A 23,462-nucleotide genomic window follows, 5' to 3' on the forward strand; every position below is an offset into this window, starting at 1 on the left:
GGTATTACCCTGGCTTGAACTCTGACCTTTTCATCCCTCCTCTTCCTCAACCACCCTCTCCCACAGCACAGTAATGTCCTGTTGCTGTGTAACTATGGTCTCTTCTGTATGAAAGATGTCACAACCACAAGTCTGGACTTTCTATGCCGACCAGAGAATGTATAGCCTGAACTCTAAGCCGTGATGTTTTCAATGATCAGCCTACTGGGTATGGGTGCTGTTCGACTTTGAACACCATCCCGACGTGAAATCACACCCAGTGACTGTGGAAGTTAAACACACTGCTCTTGTACATGCAGACAGCACGTGGGGGTGGAGACGGCTGGAGGGCTCGGGATGGCGCTAGGTTCTACTTCACGCCTTTATTAACAGAAGAATGAAGACAAAGCATTCCTTGTTCTGTATAGCTACAATGGCTGCCAACTGCCACCACGGTTGACATGGTAAACAGCTATTGTTTAGTGGCATGTACTAGACATTTTCCAATGCTAGGAAACAAACAAAATAGAAACCCTACTGCCTAAATAAGTTTTGATATTATTAAATGATCAGTTATCACATATCAATTTTATGCAGTCTGTAGATGTAAATACAGATCTAAAAGTTCCCCCCCCCAACTCTAGTCTTTCTTTCCGAATTTAACTAATACAGTTCAAATAGATATGGATGGACAGACAGACGAACGGACAGATGGATGGATGGATGGATTTAGTGATCAGCACTGAGAGCTTTTCTGTTTTTTTTTTCAGGAAAATTTAACATAAAAACACAAACAGCGCCTTCTCCATTCTTATATGAAAGCAAGTATCATCTTGTGATTTGTGTATAGATGAGAGCAAAGATGGGTCATTTTTTTTTAAAGTCAAGGTATTCAGCCTGCCAAGAAAGCACAATTCTGCCTCTTCTCGGGGACATTACTTATGTGCAAATCATGCTCACCTCAGTATGCATGGAGAGCACAGCCTGTTTTTTCATAAATATGATTTCTGACTTTTTTTTTTTAAGCAAACAATCAAGTCACTTTATAATCACCAAAATTGCACTTCTTGGGGTGAGGAAACACTCTGCTTAGCACAGAATGTGCCCCTGCATCTGTGCCGAGGAGCCCCCAGACCCTCCAACAGTTAAACAGCCTTGAGAGTGAACTCGCAAAGCCGCTAAGTAGATGCCATGTACTGGGAGCGACCTCACGGTGCATTCATTATGGCACACGTCACAGTGCATTCATTATGACACGAGTCACAGGATTTACTCCTGGTAAATACTGAAAACTGAAGAGAAACACACACCTTTCCTCACTGAGGAAACACTGCACACCCCTCCAGGGGACTTTGTCTCCCTCACACAGTTCGTGGTTACCATGGGTTACTACCTTCCTGGATACACTTATCTCTGGAGGAGAATGTAGACATCACGGCGGGCATCTGTTAGGGAGCATACTGAGGACAATTGTGTTGTTGTTTCTGTGTGTACACAGACTGTAGGAAAATAATGAATGCAAATGGATTCTGCTATAAGTCATTTTGCCATGTGCAGGACCCTAAACGTGACCCCTCTTTCCTTGGCTTGCTTCTTCTTGAGGCAAAGGGTCGCTTCTGCAATTTTAGTTGTTTTACTAGAAACATCTTCATTCTGAATCTTTGAAATAATTTGCCTAGTCTATAATCCCTGAGGTTATTAAGATCTAGGACTTCCTTGGTTCCTTTTGTCTTTTACTTTGGGGTTCAGGGCCTTGAAAATTGCTGGGGAAAGGCTCTGCCTTGACTAACATCCCATCCCAAGGACTTCCAACAAGAAGTGAATTACTTCTAGAAAGAGAAGTTGGAAACACCAAAATTACTATTTTGTTATTAGTCCTGACCTGTTCTTCTGAGTCTGCAGACTTTGTGTCTGTTCAGTTACCAAGGAAACAGAATCATTTGATTGAAGGGAATAGAGAGTGACGCAAACCCTGGGATCCGGATCGAGTCAACCTGAGGTAAACTTGAAAAGGCTCTGAGCCTTAAAAGAAACTCTAGGATGCTGATTCACACACAGGAGGCCTATTGCACCATAGCAACCAGGTCTCAAAAAGGCTATTTTAAAGGACCAGCCCTCATAGTAATGACCCAGGAGTAATGACCCCACATGTTAACCCAAGGTCACGTAAACTGGTTTATTTCTGCTTTAGTTTTACTTCTTAGAGGCCTAAGGATCAAAAGCAAGGTCTTGGCCATCCTAGGCAAGGGTTTTACAAATGACCCAGCCCCATATCAATGCTTCTATCTGGTCCCTGGGAAGTCCATAGCAGACAAGCGGAGAAAACTTTAAGTTAGGAGAACTTTGATTCGGTTTTTAAGAGCCCGGGGAGTAGATACAGTTGGTACCTATCATAGCTGTATTCGGTGATTGAAATGGACTGCGAATCTTTCAAACTCTCGATTGCGTTTCCAAGCTTTCCTTTAAGAAGCACAACATTTCTCCCCACCAGTGTGCCAAGCAATGGTGGCTGACGCGGACATGTTCACGGGGAGACTTTACAATGCCTTTTGTTTTGCCAAAACACTGGTCTCTAACTTAGAAGTCAGCAAACATTCTCTTCCTTGAGCCAGAGAGCAAACATCTTGAGCTGAGCACAGCATCACTTCAGCAGAAGCCATCTAGCATTGTACAGCGTATGAAGTCTGTTCTCGGTAATCGCTTAGCTGCTCTTCCGACAATGGGAGGGGACCTATGATCCTGTGGGCTCACAGCTGGTCTCAGTCCAGCATCCTGAGGTCCCGCCTCTACTGCAAAGCTTTGTTACGCCGTAGCTGGTGAGGGTGGCACTGAGGATCTTTAACACAGCACACCCAGCAAGGCAAAAGCTTGAATGCCTTCCCTCTGCCTTGCAGGTAAATTGTTTTCTCTTTAAAGGCCCAAAGATTCCGTGGGCAGGGAGGAGCTGTGATAAGCGGCAGAAGAGAAAGAGCTTGTGTTCTAGTCTGCTAATGTCTGTTCGGTGCCAGAATTTTCCCTGTGGCACTGAGCCAGGAAGAATGTAGCTGCTATAAATGTCTAGGCAAAAGCTCGGAAAATAAATGCACAAGAAAGAAAATACATAATTATAGAACTAGTGAACTAAGTTGAAATTATAGTCACAATACTCAGGGCATTTCTCTGCCAGCTTCTGAAGTAGCAGCAAGAAATTCAGATGACCAAATAATGAAAAAGAACTGCAGTTTTCCCCCTTCAAAGAGAAACACCAGCAAAGGTACTGAACATGGAAAGAAAGAGGTTAGCTAAGAGAGAAGAGAGGCCTGTAATTTTTCCTAAGCTACGGAGGTACCCTGTGACCGCAAAGAGTTTCTGCTGAGCTTTTTATTTCCCCATTTTTTTGAACTAGAAGAAATGTCCAAAAAAAAGTATAATTAGAAATGTCTTCCCTTTACTGAATTATATGGAATTTTTAATGCAAATTAAGTGGACAAAGTAATGTTTTCTTTGGCATCTTCATACATGCACATAGCATATTCTCTAACCTAGGGTCAGGCTCTGCCCAGCCCTTAGGCATTTCAGAGCATGTTCTGGAAGACTTGCTGTCAATCCACTCCCTGCTGGAAGGGAAGTTTCCCTTCACCTTTGTGAGGGCCTGGCTGGTCTCTGATGGGTAACACTATTGCCTGGTCTCTGATGGGTAACATTGTTGCGTGCTCTCTCCCTATTGCTTTCCCGCACTGCAGGCGGGTCCTGAAGAAGTAAGTCTAACAGATGTTCTTCCCACATTTCCACTCATTCTAAATTTAGCTTTCCAAGTAACTCGCCTCATGGATGTTCTGATGTCTTTTTCTCTGGAAGCATTGTGCAAAAGAGGAAATACTCGGCTGTTGTGAAGCCATAGTTCCAGCTCTACTTCATGCCGATGGCTGTGTTTTCAAAACATGAACAAGGTCAGCATTGATTCAAAAAAAAAAAAAAAAGGCAACTAGTGTTGGATGCTGAAATCCTTCCCTAGAGCTCACAAGGAGCTGCTAAGAGCCCCATCCTCTGCTTGGAAACAAAGTGTTGGAGATGTTCATAGACTCCTTCTCCCTAAGCAAATTGTGGTCCAGTGTTGAAGGACTGCGCAGACTGGGAGAATCTATTGAAAGGAGGAGGGAGCAAGTGTAGGCAACTTGGCCTTCATCTGTAGATGGGAAGCAGCAGGGCCCACACGAGATCCAGCCCCTTCCATTAAGTCTCGTAAATCTCAACCAGTAAGTTCATCCACCTGGATCGAATCTGCTCCATCATAAACACGAGAACAACGATGAGTGCTAGGATGTTTGGGCATCAGGGAAAGGAAAATGAGTTTCCTAAACTGCCAAGTGTTATCCAAGCAGCAGGACAATTGCAGAGCCATGGGTCTTGCCAGAGCGAGGATCCACAGGGATGCCAGAAATGAGACCCTGGCAGGTTAATTGATACAACATCTACAGACATCGTGGACAGGAAGCAACACGGTCTATAGCTGTGCGGCAAATGTCTGTATGGAATCATGTGCTATGAGAGGAGACATGCTAAGGGGGAGAGATTGTGTCTATGACCCCATGGCATTTCATTACATTTTTAAATGTTAATGTTTATAACGACCCAAAAATACATCCCAGGATAATCACTGCCAGAATTTGCATACTCCTTACATCGCATATTGAACTATCCCTACCTTATCCTACCTCAGTGACCCCAGGACCACTGATCCCCAAGTCAAGGAAAACATTCTTAAGGGGAAGAATCAGAAATGTTCTTTCCCACCCATGGTGTTGAAATCACAGTATATTCCTTTAGAACGAGCCATGTGGAATTGCCTTTTTAAAAGCAAGTCAGACACTCTCAAAGATTGGCCTTCTCACGTAGTTCAACCTGGCCAGCGACTGAGCCACTCACAGCTTAATGCTTGTTAAAACTCGATCCTTATCTGCATCAATGGGAGGGGAGGCCCTTGGTCCTGGTCCTGTGGAGGCTCGATGCCCCAGTTTTGGGGGATGCTGGAGCAGTGAGGTGGGAGTGGGTGGGGGAGCACGCTCATAGAGGCCAAGGGGAGGGGTATGGGATGGGGAGTTATGGAGGGGAAACCAGGAAAGGGGACATTTGAAATGTAAATAAATGAAATAACCAGTTAAAAACAAAGCTTGACCCACATAATGCACTTGATTTCAGCTTCCCCTCCAATTTCCCAAGTTCTTCTTAAATAAAGCACCTTTTAAATGACTATAAACTTGTGCGTTCAAAACACAGCACCTCGTAGGAACTAAAGCAGTAAGCGCCACTTAAATAAAAAGAGAACAGCCGACTGCTGTTTTTCTCCAGAACTAGACCAATCCTGGGGCTGTATGTGCTCTCAAGGGCGGCCACTCTTTTTACTTTGATTTCCCTTTTCTTTTTCTGCTTAAATAATGAAACTTTGACTTCAATATTAGAACTCTTAGAAGAAACACAAGACAAGAGCTCTTCTCTGCCTCAGAAGAGCTCTCTCTGTCTGTCTGCTGCCCTACCAAGGTCTTTAGCTGAGGGACAGAGGCCCACACATAGCACAGCTATTAACTGACTTTAAGTACTAATCTTACCTAAATGTTCATCTTAAAAACTTCACGGAAATATCCGGCACATACATAAGCAAATGTATTAGAACCAGCTAATCTTGCAGAAGACCTGGGTTCGATTCCTAGCATCTACAAAGGCTGCTCACATCTGTCTTTTAGTCCTGTCCCAGGTGATCCAGTGTCCTCTCCTGACCTCTGTGGGCACCAGGCATATACATGACACACAGCCATCCACGCAGCCAAAACACCCCCACACATAATAAATAAATGAAGGTTAAAAAATGAAAACACTGTTATCTGCTGTTCCTGCTTAATCTTCGTTTTTATATCTTCTCTGCCATAATAGAAAGATTCCCTAAGGTCCTTCATGCCCTTGAGACAGGTGGAAGGGCAGGTGGGTCTCCATTCCTGGTGGCATTTTTGAGGGGGATTCCATGCCATCCCCCTAAATGCGTGATGGTCTCCGACGGGCAACATTGTTGCCAGCTTACTCCCTAAAGCTTTCCAGAACAGGCAGGTGGCATCTTACCTTGAAAAGTTCAACTCAGTTTTTAATTTTATCACACATCTTTAGATGAATCTTTCTTACATAACCACCCTTGGAAACCACTGATACACTGAAAACAAACCCACAAGTCTCTTCCTGTCAAAAAAGCAAAACAAAACAAAACAAAAAACCCCAAAAGCTAACAAAGATCTTCCGGTGTCAAACTATTTATGAAAAAGGAGGTAATGGACCAAGACACACTGAATTACTTTATGATCTGTCAGTCATCCTTCCTCACAAAGCTCTTCACTTAGACTTTATTTGCACAACTGTTCTTTTGAAAGCCCATTGAAAGACATAACACGGGGCAACTAAAAAACTCACTTTGCAGTTTACCTCAATGCACCCAGCAATTCCAAAGGGCTTTAAGGGTATCCAGATACAGTCTCTAGGAACAACTTGCAAAGCTGTCTGGGAACAGGGAGCAGGGTGATTGTGAAGGAAAATTAACCTTCTAGCAATATCTCACTTTGGGACTTAAGTCAGAGTTTAATCTCACTGGGATATCCCCCACCCCATTGGCTTTTTAAAATTCAATTTGTCCAATATTATTCACCTAATCTTATATATAGCATTCTTATTAGGGTGTTGCTATATGAAATATGTTACCATTAAATAACTATCACAATGGCTAAAGCTTAGGAAAACAGAGCAATGACCATCACTTATAGGTCTCTGGAGGGAGAGAGAATGGAGAGAGAAATCTAATAAATGGGACTGCAAACCCCACTGAATGGGCTCAGAAGTATTTCAGTGTGGGATCCACATTTTTCTGCATTTGCCAGAGTCTCTGCCTGGAGGTCAGTGGTCTCTATGTTCCCTCCCTGGAGAAGGAGAAGTGTGTTCAATGTGAACCTTCCCCCCGCTTGCTTTCTTAGAAGACTGACCTGGACCTGCTCAAGGAGCCAGAGCCCCAAGTGTTTTCCTCATCAAGAACATCATAGGTCGGTGGGCAGCACCCCGCGAGCGAACTTGAGCCTCGGGTCCACAGGTAAGACCAACTTTTCTGCTACAAACGACTTGCCTGGTGAACTCAGGTCTCACAGAGGCGGAGTTCCTCTGGGACCGGACACTTCCGGTGTTTGGCCAGACTCGGGGCGGCGGATCCCTGCCCTCAGCAGCTCTCTGCTCCCAGGCCCCCCTGGAGGAGTTCTCGCTGCCTGGTCGGGCGGGCACTCCTGAGGCAGCAGAGCGGAGGAGACCCAACGCTGCCCACCCCTGCCCACATCCCTGGCCCAGGAGGAAACTGTTAACGGCCTCTGGGTACCCGAGAGGGGGGCCCAGGAGCAGCAGGTCCCTGCGTCTGAGACACCGCACCTGAAGGGACCGACCCGGATAAACAGTTCTCTGCACCCAAATCCCGTGGGAGGGAGAGCTGAACCTTCAGAGAGGCGGACACGCCTGGGAAACCAGAAGAGACTGCACGCTGCACACAGTACTGATCCCAGAGGAAAACACCAAAAGATATCTGGAACCTGGTGCACGGAACCTCCGGAAGGGCGGCGCAGATCTTCCTGGTTGCTGCCGCCATGGAGAGCCCATGGGCAGCACCCCAGCGAACTTGAGCCTCGGGTCCACAGGTAAGACCAACTTTTCCGCTACAAATGACTTGCCTGGTGAACTCAAGACACAGGTCCACAGGAACAGCTGAAGACCTGTAGAGAGGAAAAACTACACGCCGAAAAGCAGAACACTCTGTCCCCATAACTGGCAGAAAAAAAAACAGGAAAACAGGTCTACAGCACTCCTGACACACAGGCTTATAGGACAGTTTAGCCACTGTCAGAAATAGCAGAACAAAGTAACACTAGAGATAATCTGATGGCGAGAGGCAAGCGCAGGAACCCAAGCAACAGAAACCAAGACTACCTGGCACCATCGGAGCCCAATTCTCCCATCAAAACAAACATGGAATATCCAAACACACCAGAAAAGCAAGATCTAGATTCAAAATCATATTTGACCATGATGCTGGAGGACTTCAAGAAAGACGTGAAGAACTCCCTTAGAGAACAAGTAGAAGCCTACAGAGAGGAATCGTAAAAATGCCTGAAAAAGAATTCCAGGAAAACATAAATAAACAAGTAGAAGCCCATAGAGAGGAGACACAAAAATCCCTGAAAGAATTCCAGGAAAACACAATCAAACAGTTGAAGGAATTAAAAATGGAAATAGAAGCAATCAAGAAAGAACACATGGAAACAACCCTGGATATAGAAAACCAAAAAGAAGAGACAAGGAGCTGTAGATACAAGCTTCACCAACAGAATACAAGAGATGGAAGAGAGAATCTCAGGAGCAGAAGATTCCATAGAAATCATTGACTCAACTGTCAAAGATAATGTAAAAGCGGAAAAAAGCTACTGGTCCAAAACATACAGGAAATCCAGGACTCAATGAGAAGATCAAACCTAAGGATAATAGGTATAGAAGAGAGTGAAGACTCCCAGCTCAAAGGACCAGTAAATATCTTCAACAAAATCATAGAAGAAAACTTCCTAACCTAAAAAAGAGATACCCATAGGCATACAAAAGCCTACAGAACTCCAAATAGATTGGACCAGAAAAGAAACACCTCCGTCACATAATAGTCAAAACACCAAACGCACAGAATAAAGAAAGAATATTAAAAGCAGTAAGGGAAAAAGGTCAAGTAACATATAAAGGCAGACCTATCAGAATCACACCAGACTTTTCGCCAGAAACTATGAAGGCCAGAAGATCCTGGACTGATGTCATACAGACCCTAAGAGAACACAAATGCCAGCCCAGGTTACTGTATCCTGCAAAACTCTCAATCAACATAGATGGAGAAACCAAGATATTCCATGACAAAACCAAATTTACACAATATCTTTCTACAAATCCAGCACTACAAAGGATAATAAATGGTAAAGCCCAACATAAGGAGGCAAGCTATACCCTAGAAGAAGCAAGAAACTAATCGTCTTGGCAACAAAACAAAGAGAAGAAAAGCACACAAACATAACCTCACATCCAAATATGAATACAACCGGGAAGCAATAATCACTATTCTTAATATCTCTCAACATCAATGGCCTCAACTCTCCAATAAAAAGACATAGATTAACAAACTGGATACGCAACGAGGACCCTGCATTCTGCTGCCTACAGGAAACACACCTCAGAGACAAAGACAGACACTACCTCAGAGTGAAAGGCTGGAAAACAACTTTCCAAGCAAATGGTCAGAAGAAGCAAGCTGGAGTAGCCATTCTAATATCAGATAAAATCAATTTTCAACTAAAAGTCATCAAAAAAGATAAGGAAGGACACTTCATATTCATCAAAGGAAAAATCCACCAAGATGAACTCTCAATCCTAAATATCTATGCCCCAAATACAAGGGCACCTACATACGTAAAAGAAACCTTACTAAAGCTCAAAACACACATTGCACCTCACACAATAATAGTGGGAGATTTCAACACCCCACTCTCATCAATGGACAGATCATGGAAACAGAAATTAAACAGAGATGTAGACAGACTAAGAGAAGTCATGAGCCAAATGGACTTAACGGATATTTATAGAACATTCTATCCTAAAGCAAAAGGATATACCTTCTTCTCAGCTCCTCATTGTACTTTCTCCAAAATTGACCATATAATTGGTCAAAAAACGGGCCTCAACAGGTACAGAAAGATAGAAATAATCCCATGCGTGCTATCGGACCACCACGGCCTAAAACTGGTCTTCAATAACAATAAGGGAAGAATGCCCACATATACGTGGAAATTGAACAATGCTCTACTCAATGATAACCTGGTCAAGGAAGAAATAAAGAAAGAAATTAAAAACTTTTTAGAATTTAATGAAAATGAAGGTACAACATACCCAAACTTATGGGACACAATGAAAGCTGTGCTAAGAGGAAAACTCATAGCGCTGAGTGCCTGTAGAAAGAAACAGGAAAGAGCATATGTCAGCAGCTTGACAGCACACCTAAAAGCTCTAGAACAAAAAGAAGCAAATACACCCAGGAGGAGTAGAAGGCAGGAAATAATCAAACTCAGAGCCGAAATCAACCAAGTAGAAACAAAAAGGACCATAGAAAGAATCAACAGAACCAAAAGTTGGTTCTTTGAGAAAATCAACAAGATAGATAAACCCTTAGCCAGACTAACGAGAGGACACAGAGAGTGTGTCCAAATTAACAAAATCAGAAATGAAAAGGGAGACATAACTACAGATTCAGAGGAAATTCAAAAAATCATCAGATCTTACTATAAAAGCCTATATTCAACAAAACTTGAAAATCTGCAGGAAATGGACAATTTCCTAGACAGATACCAGGTACCGAAGTTAAATCAGGAACAGATAAACCAGTTAAACAACCCCATCACTCCTAAGGAAATAGAAGAAGTCATTAAAGGTCTCCCAACCAAAAAGAGCCCAGGTCCAGACAGGTTTAGTGCAGAATTCTATCAGACCTTCATAGAAGACCTCGTACCAATATTATCCAAACTATTCCACAAAATTGAAACAGATGGAGCACTACCGAATTCCTTCTTTGAAGCCACAATTACTCTTATACCTAAACCACACAAAGACCCAACAAAGAAAGAGAACTTCAGACCAATTTCCCTTATGAATATCGATGCAAAAATACTCAATAAAATTCTGGCAAACCGAATCCAAGAACACATCAAAACAATCATCCACCATGATCAAGTAGGCTTCATCCCAGGCATGCAGGGATGGTTTAATATACGGAAAACCATCAACGTGATCCATTATATAAACAAACTGAAAGAGCAAAACCACATGATCATTTCATTAGATGCTGAGAAAGCATTTGACAAAATTCAACACCCCTTCATGATAAAAGTCCTGGAAAGAATAGAACTCAAGGCCCATACCTAAACATAGTAAAAAGCCATATACAGCAAACCAGTTGCTAACATTAAACTAAATGGAGAGAAACTTGAAGCAATCCCACTAAAATCAGGGACTAGACAAGGCTGCCCACTCTCTCCCTACTTATTCAATATAGTTCTTGAAGTTCTAGCCAGAGCAATCAGACAACAAAAGGAGGTCACGGGGATACAGATCGGAAAAGAAGAAGTCAAAATATCACTATTTGCAGATGATATGATAGTATATTTAAGTGATCCCAAAAGTTCCACCAGAGAACTACTAAAGCTGATAAACAACTTCAGCAAAGTGGCTGGGTATAAAATTAACTCAAATAAATCAGTAGCCTTCCTCTACACAAAAAGAGAAACAGGCGAGAAAGAAATTAGGGAAATGACACCCTTCATAATAGATCCAAATAATATAAAAGTACCTCGGTGTGACTTTAACCAAGCAAGGGAAAGATCTGTACAATAAGAACTTCAAGACTCTGAAGAAAGAAATTGAAGAAGATCTCAGAAGATGGAAAGATCTCCCATGCTCATGGATTGGCAGGATTAATATAGTAAAATGGCCATTCTACCAAAAGCGATCTACAGATTCAATGCAATCCCCATCAAAATACCAATCCAATTCTTCAAAGAGTTAGACAGAACAATTTGCAAATTCATCTGGAATAACAAGAAACCCAGGATAGCTAAAACTATCCTCAACAATAAAAGGACTTCAGGGGGAATCACTATCCCAGAACTCAAGCAGTATTACAGAGCAATAGTGATAAAAAAACTGCATGGTATTGGTACAGAGACAGACAGATAGACCAATGGAACAGAATTGAAGACCCAGAAATGAACCCACACACCTATGGGCACTTGATTTTTGACAAAGGAGCCAAAACCATCCAATGGAAAAAAGATAGCATTTTCAGCAAATGGTGCTGGTTCAACTGGAGGTCAACATGTAGAAGAATGCAGATCGATCCATGCTTATCACCCTGTACAAAGCTTAAGTCCAAGTGGATAAAGGACCTCCACATCAAACCAGATACACTCAAACTAATAGAAGAAAAACTAGGGAAGCATTTGGAACACATGGGCACTGGAAAAAATTTCCTGAACAAAACACCAATGGCTTATGCTCTACGATCAAGAATCGACAAATGGGATCTCATAAAACTGCAAAGCTTCTGTAAGGCAAAGGACACTGTGGTTAGGACAAAACGACAACCAACAGATTGGGAAAAGATCTTTACCAATCCTACAACAGATAGAGGGCTTATATCCAAAATATACAAAGAACTCAAGAAGTTAGACCGCAGGGAGACAAATAACCCTATTAAAAAATGGGGTTCAGAGCTAAACAAAGAATTCACAGCTGAGGAATACCGAATGGCGAGAAACACCTAAAGAAATGTTCAACATCGTTAGTCATAAAGGGAAATGCAAATCAAAAACAACCTGAGATTTCACCTCACACCAGTGAGAATGGCTAAGATCAAAAACTCAGGTGACAGCAAATGCTGGCGAGGATGTGGAGAAAGGGGAACACTCCTCCATTGTTGGTGGGATTGCAGACTGGTACAACCATTCTGGAAATCAGTCTGGAGGTTCCTCAGAAAATTGGACATTGAAATGCCTGAGGATCCAGCTATACCTCTCCTGGGCATATACCCAAAAGATGCCCCAACATATAAAAAAGACACGTGCTCCACTATGTTCATCGCAGCCTTATTTATAATAGCCAGAAGCTGGAAAGAACCCAGATGCCCTTCAATAGAGGAATGGATACAGAAAATGTGGTACATCTACACAATGGAATATTACTCAGCTATCAAAAACAATGACTTTATGAAATTCGTAGGCAAATGGTTGGAACTGGAAAATATCATCCTGAGTGAGCTAACCCAATCACAGAAAGACATACATGGTATGTACTCATTGATAAGTGGCTATTAGCCCAAATGCTCGAATTACCCTAGATGCCTAGAACAAATGAAACTCAAGACGGATGATGAAAATGTGAATGCATATTGCTCCTGAGAGACACAGCCAGAATACAGCAAATACAGAGGCGTATGCCAGCAGGAAACCACTGAACTGAGAACAGGACCCCCGTTGAAGGAATCAGAGAAAGACCTGGTAGAGCTTGAAGGAGCTTGAGACCCCATATGTACAGCAATGCCAACCAAACAGAGCTTACAGGGACTAAGCCACTACCCAAAGACTATACATGGACTGACCCTGGACTCTGACCTCATAGGTAGCAATGAATATCCTAGTAAGAGCACCAGTGGAAGGGGAAGCCCTGGGTCCTGCTAAGACTGAACCCCCAGTGAACTAGACTGTTGGGGAGAGGGAAGCAAGGGGGGAGGGTTGGGAGGGGAACACCCATAAGGAAGGGGAGGGGGGGAGGGGGATGTTTGCCCGGAAACTGGGAAAGGGAATAACACTCGAAATGTATATAAGAAATACTCAAGTTAATAATAATAAAAAATAAAATAAAATAAATAAATAAATAAATAAATAAATAAATAAATAAATAAATAAATAAATAAATAGAACATCATAGGTCAAAGCACCACATCAGAATGTGAACCTGACATATAGGCAGTCCTATCACTGACCTATCATCTGCTTTCCCAAGGTTGTGCCAAGGGCTGGAAATGGCTCAGTGGTTAAGAGCACTGACTGCTCTTCCAGAGGTCCTGAGTTCAATTCCCAGCAACCACATGGTGGCTCACAACCATCTGTAATGGGATCTGGTGCCCTCTCCTGGCAGAAAGCTGCATGATGTATACATAATAAATAAATATTAAAAAGAAAGGAAAGAAGGTTGTACCTCAAGATCCATTTCCAAGGTTGCGTCTCATTCCTGAGAGCTAAGTAATAACCTAATCATATTATATTATTATTATTATTATTATTATTATTATTATTATTATTATTATTATTTTATTCATGTAGTTTGCTTTGGTTTTGCTTTTTAATTTTCAGGGTAAGCAGATTGGGAAGTTAGGGGAATGAGTTATCGAGAGGCTTGTTGCTTCCTGAAGATTTCACTGTAGTCTGTTTCCTGGGGATGTGGCGATTACGGCTGCCCCACAGAACAGGGCAAAGGAAAGAATAAAGGCAGAAATCAGATTTTTCACAAGTAGGGGCTAGAGAGATGGCTCAGCAGCTGAAGGCCCCTGCTACTCAGGCAGAGGAACCATATTTGGCTCCTAGTCCCAACATGGAGGCTCCAAACTGTCTGTAACTCCAGCTGTGGGAGATTGGGTGCTGCCTTCTGTCCTCTGTTGTGCACTGGGTACACAGATGTTATGCATACAACATACATGCAGGCTCATATGCATATGATATAAATAAATAAGTCTCTAAAAGGAAGATTCTCACAAATGAGGCTAGCAGCGTGTGGTAGGCCAACCCTGTCAAAGAATCCTATGTGACTCCTGGTAGGAACTAATTTGTCCATGATGCGTCTTCCCACTGTGACTCTCGAAGCCTTTCTTTCCCTGGACTTAGGTCAAAACTGATTGACTAGGCCAAATATTCCATCCAAAGCATCTACCCGGGCTTGAAACCAGGAGTCCCTCTATAAAGCTCGGCACTAGGTAACTCTAGGTGCAAGATTCCAGGGTTAACAGATAGTCTCCCACGTGTTTTAGTCACCAAAGGAAGATGGCCCCATAGGAAATGACTCTGTCGAGCAGGAGTCAGAGGGACTAGAAATCCCAATGTCTGCCCCTTAGTCCCCTCTGAAGCTGGACTATCTTCTGAACTCTACTGTTCATTCCTGCTTTCTTACAAACAAACAGTGGTTGTTAATTAAACCTCTCTGGGTTCACTTCTGCTCCCTTCAGCCCAGCCCCCACGCTGATACTCTGAGGGTTTATCTTGGTGGTGGAAAGGATAAGGAACCAGACTACAGCTTTTCTGGTCAGACACACACATTCATAATAGAAATTACCTCTTTCCCATGGAGCCCTCTGAACTGAGTCTGGAATTTGGTAAGTTAGTTACACCTATATCCCACCATTTTTGTCACCTCCGTGTATGGAGTGAGTTGAAGTCCTGCGTGAATGACGTTCTGAACAATTGTATACTGTTTGACCTGAAGCAGTCATATCAAGGACGAAGGCCTTGAACTCAGGGGAAACTGGCAAAGCCTTTCTCCTAGGTATGGCTACAAAAGACAACACCCTCTTTAGTGCCAAGTCTGCAAGTGTTTACGAACGACGGACCAGTGTGGGCTACTGCAGAGTCCTCCTCCCGGATGTGCTGTGCAGAACAAACACTCTGAGGTTCTCAGTCGCTAAGGTGGTTGGTGCCACTCCACCAGACACCAGTACTGTGTCTGTCCTTTCTTCAGATCCTCACTGTCCTTAGACAGAATCCCAGGACCAAACTGTGGGATGAGCCCTCTCCTGGCTACACAGAAAGCTGAAATGTAGCAATCTTTAGGTGAAAAAAGGAAAAGGGTGCAGAACATCCCCTTTGCTAGAGCCTAGCAGATGCGCAGCTGGCCTCGGAGACGTGTATGTTTTTAATAGGCCATAAAAGGATATCATCCCCGCTGATGGGATTGTGCACCCTCCTGGGGGAGGAGCTGCACATCACATGAATATGTAAGAGGAGAACTAGCATAAGGGATGCTTGCTGACTTCTTAATTCCATTTTCACTCCCATTTTCCTTTTTAATCTTCTTGTGCATAGCGGAAACCCTCACCGGTTCATTACCTATTTCTACATCTCTAACACAAGTCCATCTCCATTCTGTCTGCCAATCCCATGGCTCTCCCTGATCTCCCAATGCATCCACACATGTGTCTATAATATTATATTCTAAACACGTCATTTGATGTGCAGTTTTCCTCTCCCCCTTCCCCCTCCTCCTTTCTTTCCCTCCCTCCTCTCTTCCTCTTCCCCTCCCCTCTCCCCCCCCCCACATATTCACCAGACTTCATATTTCAAGAGGTCAGGGCTCACTGCCATAGCCCCAGTGTCTCCATCACTCACCCGGGTCCAGATCCATCTAACAAATCTCTTACGTTGTCACTGGCTTCTATTTCCTTGGTTAACTGCAACTGGAGCAGAAATTAGCAGACTACATAGACAATGGGGTCAGAGTTTATTGTCCTCAGACATTCGTTCCCCAGCCTTTCTGTTCAGTGATTTCACAAATAGCCATACAGACTAATGGTAACCTCGGGACCTTTCAGCACATCTAACCAACACTTCAAGTTCCTCCTAGTTCCTCAAGAGCGGTTTCCTAGATCAAATAGAAGTATATTCTTGGTTCAAACCTCCATTCTATTATCTTCTTCCTTTGGAATGTTTTGGGTCTTCCCTTTACTCATGTTTTCCTCTTTATATAACACACACACACATGCACATACACATACACATACACATGTGTACGGCATTTATTATCTAGCCAGTAACTTCAGTCACTAAAGCTGTTACAGCAACTTGAGTAAGTAAGCAACCTCTAACACCGTTTCATACTCTTTAACATTAACGTTGTTTTCATCCTATTTGCCACAGTTTCCCCATCCAGTCTTCCTCTGTTTGAGAACCAGGGGTGTGACTTGGTGGTGTGTGCTTTGTGTATGCAGGTCCTGGGTTCAAACATCGGCACCAAAATAAGGCACCTTGTCCAGCACGAGGGTGTCGCTCTGGAACGTTCTCTCCTTTGGGGTTTGTGCTCTACACGTACCAGACCATGTCTGTTCTAACGATATTTTGCGACCTTCTCTTTTGGAGATTTGGTTTTGTAAGCTCGTCTTCCTGCTCTCCTGCTTTTCCTACATAGGACTCAGTTCTACCTTTAAAGCTTCTGTCCTGGATATGACGGGATTTTTATTTCATAAGCCAAGTGCCCCCTTTGTGTGTGTGTATGTGTATGTGTGTGTGTTTGTATGCACATGTGTATGCATGTATATATGCGTATGTGTGTACATGTATGTGTGTGCATGTATGTATGTATGTACATATGTGTGTATGTATAGTGCATGTATGTGTGTATGCATGTGTGTATATATGTGTGTGCATGTGTGTATATATATGTGTATACATGTATGTGTGTGCATGTATATGTGTGCATGTGTGTATATGTCTGTGCATGTATGTGTATGTGTGTATATATGTGTGTATGTGTGTGGTGTATTTGTACATCACGTGTGTGCATGGAGAGGTGCATGATAGTGATATGCAGAGGTCAGAGGTCAATATAGGTATCTTCTTCAGAAATTCTCCACCTTATTTTTTTCAGACAGGATTTCTTACTGAGCCTGGGACTTAGTGATGTAGCCAGACCGGCTGGACATCAAACCCAGAGGACTAGAGCCTCTGCTTCCCCAGTTCTGGGACTGTAGGCCTGGTCACTGCGCTTGACTTTCTATGTGGTGCTGGTGTCTGAACTTAGATCTCCACACTTCCTTGTTTAAATAAGATTTTAACTTCTTCCCATTTTTTTACCTGTTGAGTTTCCCCAGCTTCTCAGGGAAAAATAATTCATCTGTCACCATGGCTGAGGTGTCAGGGGCATTTCTCATACATGTGCAGTGTGTGTTATTACTCATTGTGGAACATGGCTATTGTAATGTAATTAATCAGCTCTAACCTTCACACTCAACCCTGCAAACCACACTGGAACGCCGACTCCAGTCTCAGGTCCTGCCCTGTCTATTCTAAGATGGCGGCTTTAGACATCGCCACTCTTTCCAGGATGACAAAGTCGCTCCTAGGCACCTTCTTGACTCTCAGAGCTAGATGGGGAGTGAAGGTGGCACAGGTCTCTCAGAAAAGATGCAGTGGGAGGCAGTGACCATGCTGAAGAACTGTTTTAGACAGTTTGGCAAAGTTTGTTCTCCAGGTTCTGCTTGGGACAGGGTTTTGCGTTTGTACCGAGAATGTCAAATTCTTTCACTCAGAATGCTTCTTTGACTCACAGAGCCTTCAGGAATTAGCAGAAGATTGCCTGGGAATCTACTGGGAAGAAAAGGAGTAGTCAAGAGACCATCGTAAATCACCATGCTTTTTTCCAAGTGTCTCCCAGGTCTTGGAGTCACGGACAAATTTTGGAGTATACTAAAATGACAAAGAAAGGTTGTTTCAGGCTTTCTATAAAGTAGGGTTTTTTAAATCGTTATACATAGAGATAGTACATGTTTTATAGCTGTTACATGGGGGGAGAGGCTAGGATTCCCTTTAATAGGTTCCAGGAATTCTCAACACAAGGGCAAGGAAGGCAAGGTAGATGGTTCACGACAAGCAAGACTTTGAAAAGCACTCTTTAGACACATCCTGCAAAATGGTGTTTGGAATCACAGGTTGGGTTTTGTATCAGCTCTGGTGGCAGGGATCTCCCTAGTCAATGAGGCAGAGGCAACGGCTACACGCTTGAATTGCCGTGTTGGTGAGGGTATTCAGTCCTCCCTGTAGGCAGGTCTACGGCCAAATCCACCATAGAGGCCTTGTACATGTGGACTAAAAGCTGATCTAATCTCCGACTGGGGCCTTGGGGTGTGTGTGATGCAGATGTGTCCCCGTGGTTGACGAATAGGAACAGGTCTTACTACAGTGAGAGTTTCTAGAGAATCTACAGTCATACTCTGGGTCACGAATGGCTTCACCAAAAGGTTTTATTCATTTTGTTTTATATGTATGAATATTCTGCCTGCAAGTTTGTCTGTGCACCAAGTGTATGTTTTGTGCCCAGGGAGGTCAGAAGAGGGGGTTGGATGTCCTGGACCTGGGGCTGCAGACAGTTTTGAGTTGCTATGTGGGTGTTGAAAACCAAACCCAGGTCCTCTGCAAGAGCAGTTGGTGCTCCTAACCACAGATACAACCCCCACCCCCCGCCCTGCCCATCTTGAATGGCTTTTAACCATCCTCTGGTTTAGTCAGTGGCAATTCATCAGCCATGTCCTTCCTTATCCTGTACTTAATATCTTCTGGAGGCTCTCCCTGGGTCAAGTCTGAATTTCAGCAAATGATCGGCATCCCTTAGCTGCTTATGAAACGATCGCTAAGTAGGTTTCCAGACATGACACAGCTCTGAAATTTGGTGCATCTTTCAAAGTACGAGGTGTCTGTCACCCCTTAGCATTCTGGCTTACAAGACAGAAGTCAAGCATTTAAGTGTCTGTCACAGAGCTGAAGACTGAGGCGCTCTGGCCTAGTTAGCCTGTGAGCCTAGGTGCTCTTGCTCTTGGGTTACCCTATAGCAGGGGTCTCAACCTTCCTAATGCTGCAACCCTTTAATACAGTTCCTCACATTGTGGTGATTCCCCAACCACAAAATCATTTGGTTGCTACTTTATAACTTATTTTTGCTACCGTTATGAATCATAATGTAAATATCTGATATGCAGGATGTCTGATATGAGACCCCCCTCCCCTAGAGGGGTCTCTACTCTCAATGCCCAATGCAGTCATAGGTAACCTCCTGAGCAGTGTTTCCAAATTTGGGGTGAGCTAATTTAGCTCAGAATTGAGTTTAACTTCTCTCTGGGCACAAAACCATTGCTACCGCATTACGGCTCTACGGCTGTTGATAGAACCTTCAAGGTGAGCCGAGATCAGGCAGGATTTGGGCACCGTCCAGGAGCAGAAGCTAACTCACTGGTGTCTTATATAATGGTCTGCAGATAGCGTTTGAGGCTGGCCAGCAGCTGTGGGCCAGGATGCCATTCAGAGCCCTGGGGTGACACCATCTTTACCTCTCAGCGTGAGGCTTTCCGTACTGTTCTCAGCCAGGAGGAAGGATGCAGAGAGAAGGCAGAGGCTCCTTCTCTCTTCAGAACCACAGACCAGCAGCCAAATCCCCTCTACCCACTTTCACTAGTAAGAACTTGGCCCCATGGACCACAGCCAGCTGTAAGAAGGATAAGAAACTAATTTCTACCTTGGTATCCACATACTCATTGGAAAATTTAGATGAATGGGTTTGATGGCAGTTAGCCTAGCAGTTGCCATCATAAGTGGATACAGGTGGGAAGGCTAAATCCGTACTCCTGTCCCCCGGGGGGAATACGCCTCGGGTTGATTTTAGCTTATTCATCTTTGGCAGTGGCACTCCAAGTTTCATCCAGTATCATCATCGGGGAAGTTTTTCCTAACCATATATGTACAAATTATGTCTAGTTCTACTGTCAAATTCAATTATGGGTATTTTCATTTAGATAGACATGTGTCTATTAACTACTGCTTGAAAATACAGGCATTGGAGAGAGACAGACAGACAGACACAGAGAAAGACAGAGAGAGAGACACAGAGAGAGAGACACACACACACAGAGAGACAGAGAGAGAGACACAGAGAGACAGAGAGAGAGACACAGAGAGAGAGACAGAGACAGAGACAGAGAGACAGAGACAGAGAGAGAGGAAGGTTCACCACCCAGGGATTCTAAATATCTAGACAGAGAACTTTCCATTGTCAGTCTCAGAACACACAAGGTGACAGTTTAATGCTTCGGACTTTGCAAGGAGCAGAGCTGAGGTGTGACAGTCGAGTTTGAGCAATCACAGGCGGTAATAGCACTGAGGACACATTGGAGGCGATGCCTGCCAAAGAAGGGTCAATAAGGGGAGTGTCACAGTTCTCCACACAGTGGGAGCAGAACCCATGGGTTAGGGGAGATGAGGTTGAGGGTGACACTCAGAACTATGGACGGTTCTAGAAACGTACTAGCAGACATCTCAAGCCTCATGAGTTCATTTATCGAAGCTGTCCCCTCTGGGTCATCAGTACCTCTCTTTCCCTACAAGTCACCTCCCACGGCACATCTCATATACCTTCTTTGGCTGGGTTCTCAGCTGCCAACACCATTTCCCTCTATTGGACTGTAAACCTCCGAGAGAAAACCATTCTGTCTTATTATTGTTGTGTTCGTGTCATTATGACATACGACAGGCATGTCATAAGAAGGTATATGAGTGTGGTATTTTAAAGCTTAGGAACAGAGATCAGGAAGCATCTGGGGGATGGGGAAGGTTTTTGCACAGTGGCAGCTTACTTTATGGTCCTAATGAAGGACTTCCTGGGCAGGACAGGAGAATGACAAAGCATTTCAAAGGCAAAAACCAGTGTGTAGAAGAGACATTGTAATAAGAAACAATTGAAAGGGCCTCGCAACATCAGCAAGTTCATTCTCTCTTCTGTCTCAGGACCCTAATGTGAGGCAGGTTTTGACATATGTTTCCAGCTCTTTGTTGAAGATGTGTGATCCTGAAGGGGTTTTATCCAGGAAATTCAACCCTTCCCATGCTTTATCCTAGCTGAATGTTCTCTAGTCCTGACTGCACCCTGCTTATAGAATGAAATATGGTAGCAACTGAGACCGGGTAGGATCTTCTGCTTTTAAATGAAAACATCCGGGCCTTGAGGCTGCCTTACCTCCCATGAGTCACCCTAAACCCCCCTGTAAAGAGGTCACAGTTCTCCCATCTTGTCTTTTCTGGAAGCTAATATTCTAGGAGGCACAGCATATGGATACAGGGTTTTAGTAGCCCTGGTACAGTTCAATTCATTCATTCACAAAACCAGCAGAATGAGAACAACAACAACAACAAGTTGTTTAAAGTCAACAGTTCTTTAAAGTCTATCTGCAAGTTCTTCAAGGTCAGACCTTTAAATGACTTATCAACCCATCTCTACAAATTTCCGCAGATCTGCCTCGTTTCCCAGGGCCCGCCGTTCTTTTCCAAAGCCGCACTGTCTCTACCATCGTGGTGAGTGGCATTTTGCAAACTGCCTTATTCTCTGAAAACAGAGAACAAGGTTCTTTTGTGGTTAAGAAGTCCTCGAACTGCGTTTACACCACCACTTCACTTCCTACGGTGTATAAACAAGCAAGCAGCCACCGTGAGGCTCACACATGCCCTACCTGCTATTTCACGGTGCTGTGCACTTTCAACTGTCTTTTGCGCCCACCTATGTGTGTGTTTTATGGTCTGAAAAGTTACCTAATAGAAAAGTCATCGAATAGAAGCTACACATTCACCTATTCACCCATGGAGATGCTGGCGGACAATTGCTTTGCGCCCTCAAGAGGACCCGCTCACCACTTTACAGGCATTTGGGGCGGACCTGCCCTGCCCCAGGGGCTGGTTTGGATGTGCAGCTGTCACAACAGAAATGGCAGCGCTGTCCCTGCTCCTGAGCAGCTAATGGTGCACAGGGTTCCTCACAGCACATCCACAGACAGACTGCCATTAGAGAGCGTTGAAAGACCATAATAAAGTTTCCCTCCACCGCATCCTGCTACCGTCTCCACTCTTCCTTCACGGAAATGGCTGGGCTTCCATGCGGTGCCAACAGAAGGGTCTTCTGCCTGATCCTTTATCTTTCTCTCTCTTCTCTGCCCTCAGGGAGGGAACATGGTAGTGGGGACAAACTGTCCAGACGGCACTCCGTACATTTGGCCTACAGGCCATCATAACCACGGAGCAACCATGAGTCGCAGGTCTTCCTTACATGCACAGGAGAGTCATTCCGATATCTGAGGATACCACGAGCCCTGAGGATGGGCAAGCCCTGATATAAACTAGCATAACGCTTGCATGTAGCCCAGGCACATTTTCCCGTAAACCTAAGTAACCTCTAGACTGCTTCTAAGGACGGTAAACGCAGGTGGTACACGAACGCTGCGCCCTCTGTGTTGGTGAGCAAATAAAATGGAGGGCTCTGTCTGCACTCAGTTTATAGACAACTTTACAAGTACGTAATCCAGCTTCCATCGGTTTGACCCATACATGTGGTATCAACAGACACAAGGGCTGACGACACTGCTGACATTAAGACACTTCCTCCAGTCTACATAAATCCATAATGAAACCAGATTCAAGGGCCAACCCTTGTTTATTAGGACACGGGGACTTGAACATAGTCACCCCAACTGAGTCATAACGGTTTTCTAGGTGTTTCTAATTATAAGTAGCTGTTTTTCATAAAAATTCTATCTCGTTTTGGCTTCCCCTTATTCCAGGAGTTGTGCACATTCCTTCATGCAACATCCCTTTTCCCTTGGATTCATCGTTTAAAACAGCAGTAAAATGACATTAAGTTCAAGCCAAGGTGGCAGCTCTTCATGACCAGGTCATGGGCCTCCTCAGTCCTCACTGATTGCACGGGAGTTTATCTGCAGACCAAAGGCAACTTTGAGATGCTGCCATGGCATGCGAGGTTCCGGGGATGTGGAAGAGTTGTTCAGCGAGTGACCTCTGGCTTCCTTTTTATGAATGAAGACCAAGATAAGAATCTATGCACACTTGGGCTCTCTCTGCTCCTTCATTCTGGATGCCGCAGAAATGGGAATCATCAGTGACAAAGAATACCAAAGCCCAAACCTGAGCTTATTCTAGAAACTGGTCAATTTCTGGAGAAATCAAAAGAGCAACATTTGGTCAAATTTATCATCGCACTTTCTTAAAACTAGCTTAGTGAGCTCAGCCTTAAGGGAGTCGCTAGCTGGAAGATACAATTACCGTGAT

At 43.9% G+C, this 23,462-nt stretch overlaps 1 protein-coding gene across 2 annotated transcripts in view; it reads right to left on the bottom strand.

Annotated features, from left to right (window-relative positions):
- Window positions 1–23,462, bottom strand: part of Rasgef1b (RasGEF domain family member 1B) — a 353,191-nt gene that overhangs the window by 306,551 nt on the left and 23,178 nt on the right. The gene's annotated exons all lie outside the window — the stretch shown is intronic.

Source organism: Rattus rattus, chromosome 11 (assembly GCF_011064425.1).
Source record: "Rattus rattus isolate New Zealand chromosome 11, Rrattus_CSIRO_v1, whole genome shotgun sequence".
Lineage (NCBI taxonomy): Eukaryota > Metazoa > Chordata > Mammalia > Rodentia > Muridae > Rattus > Rattus rattus.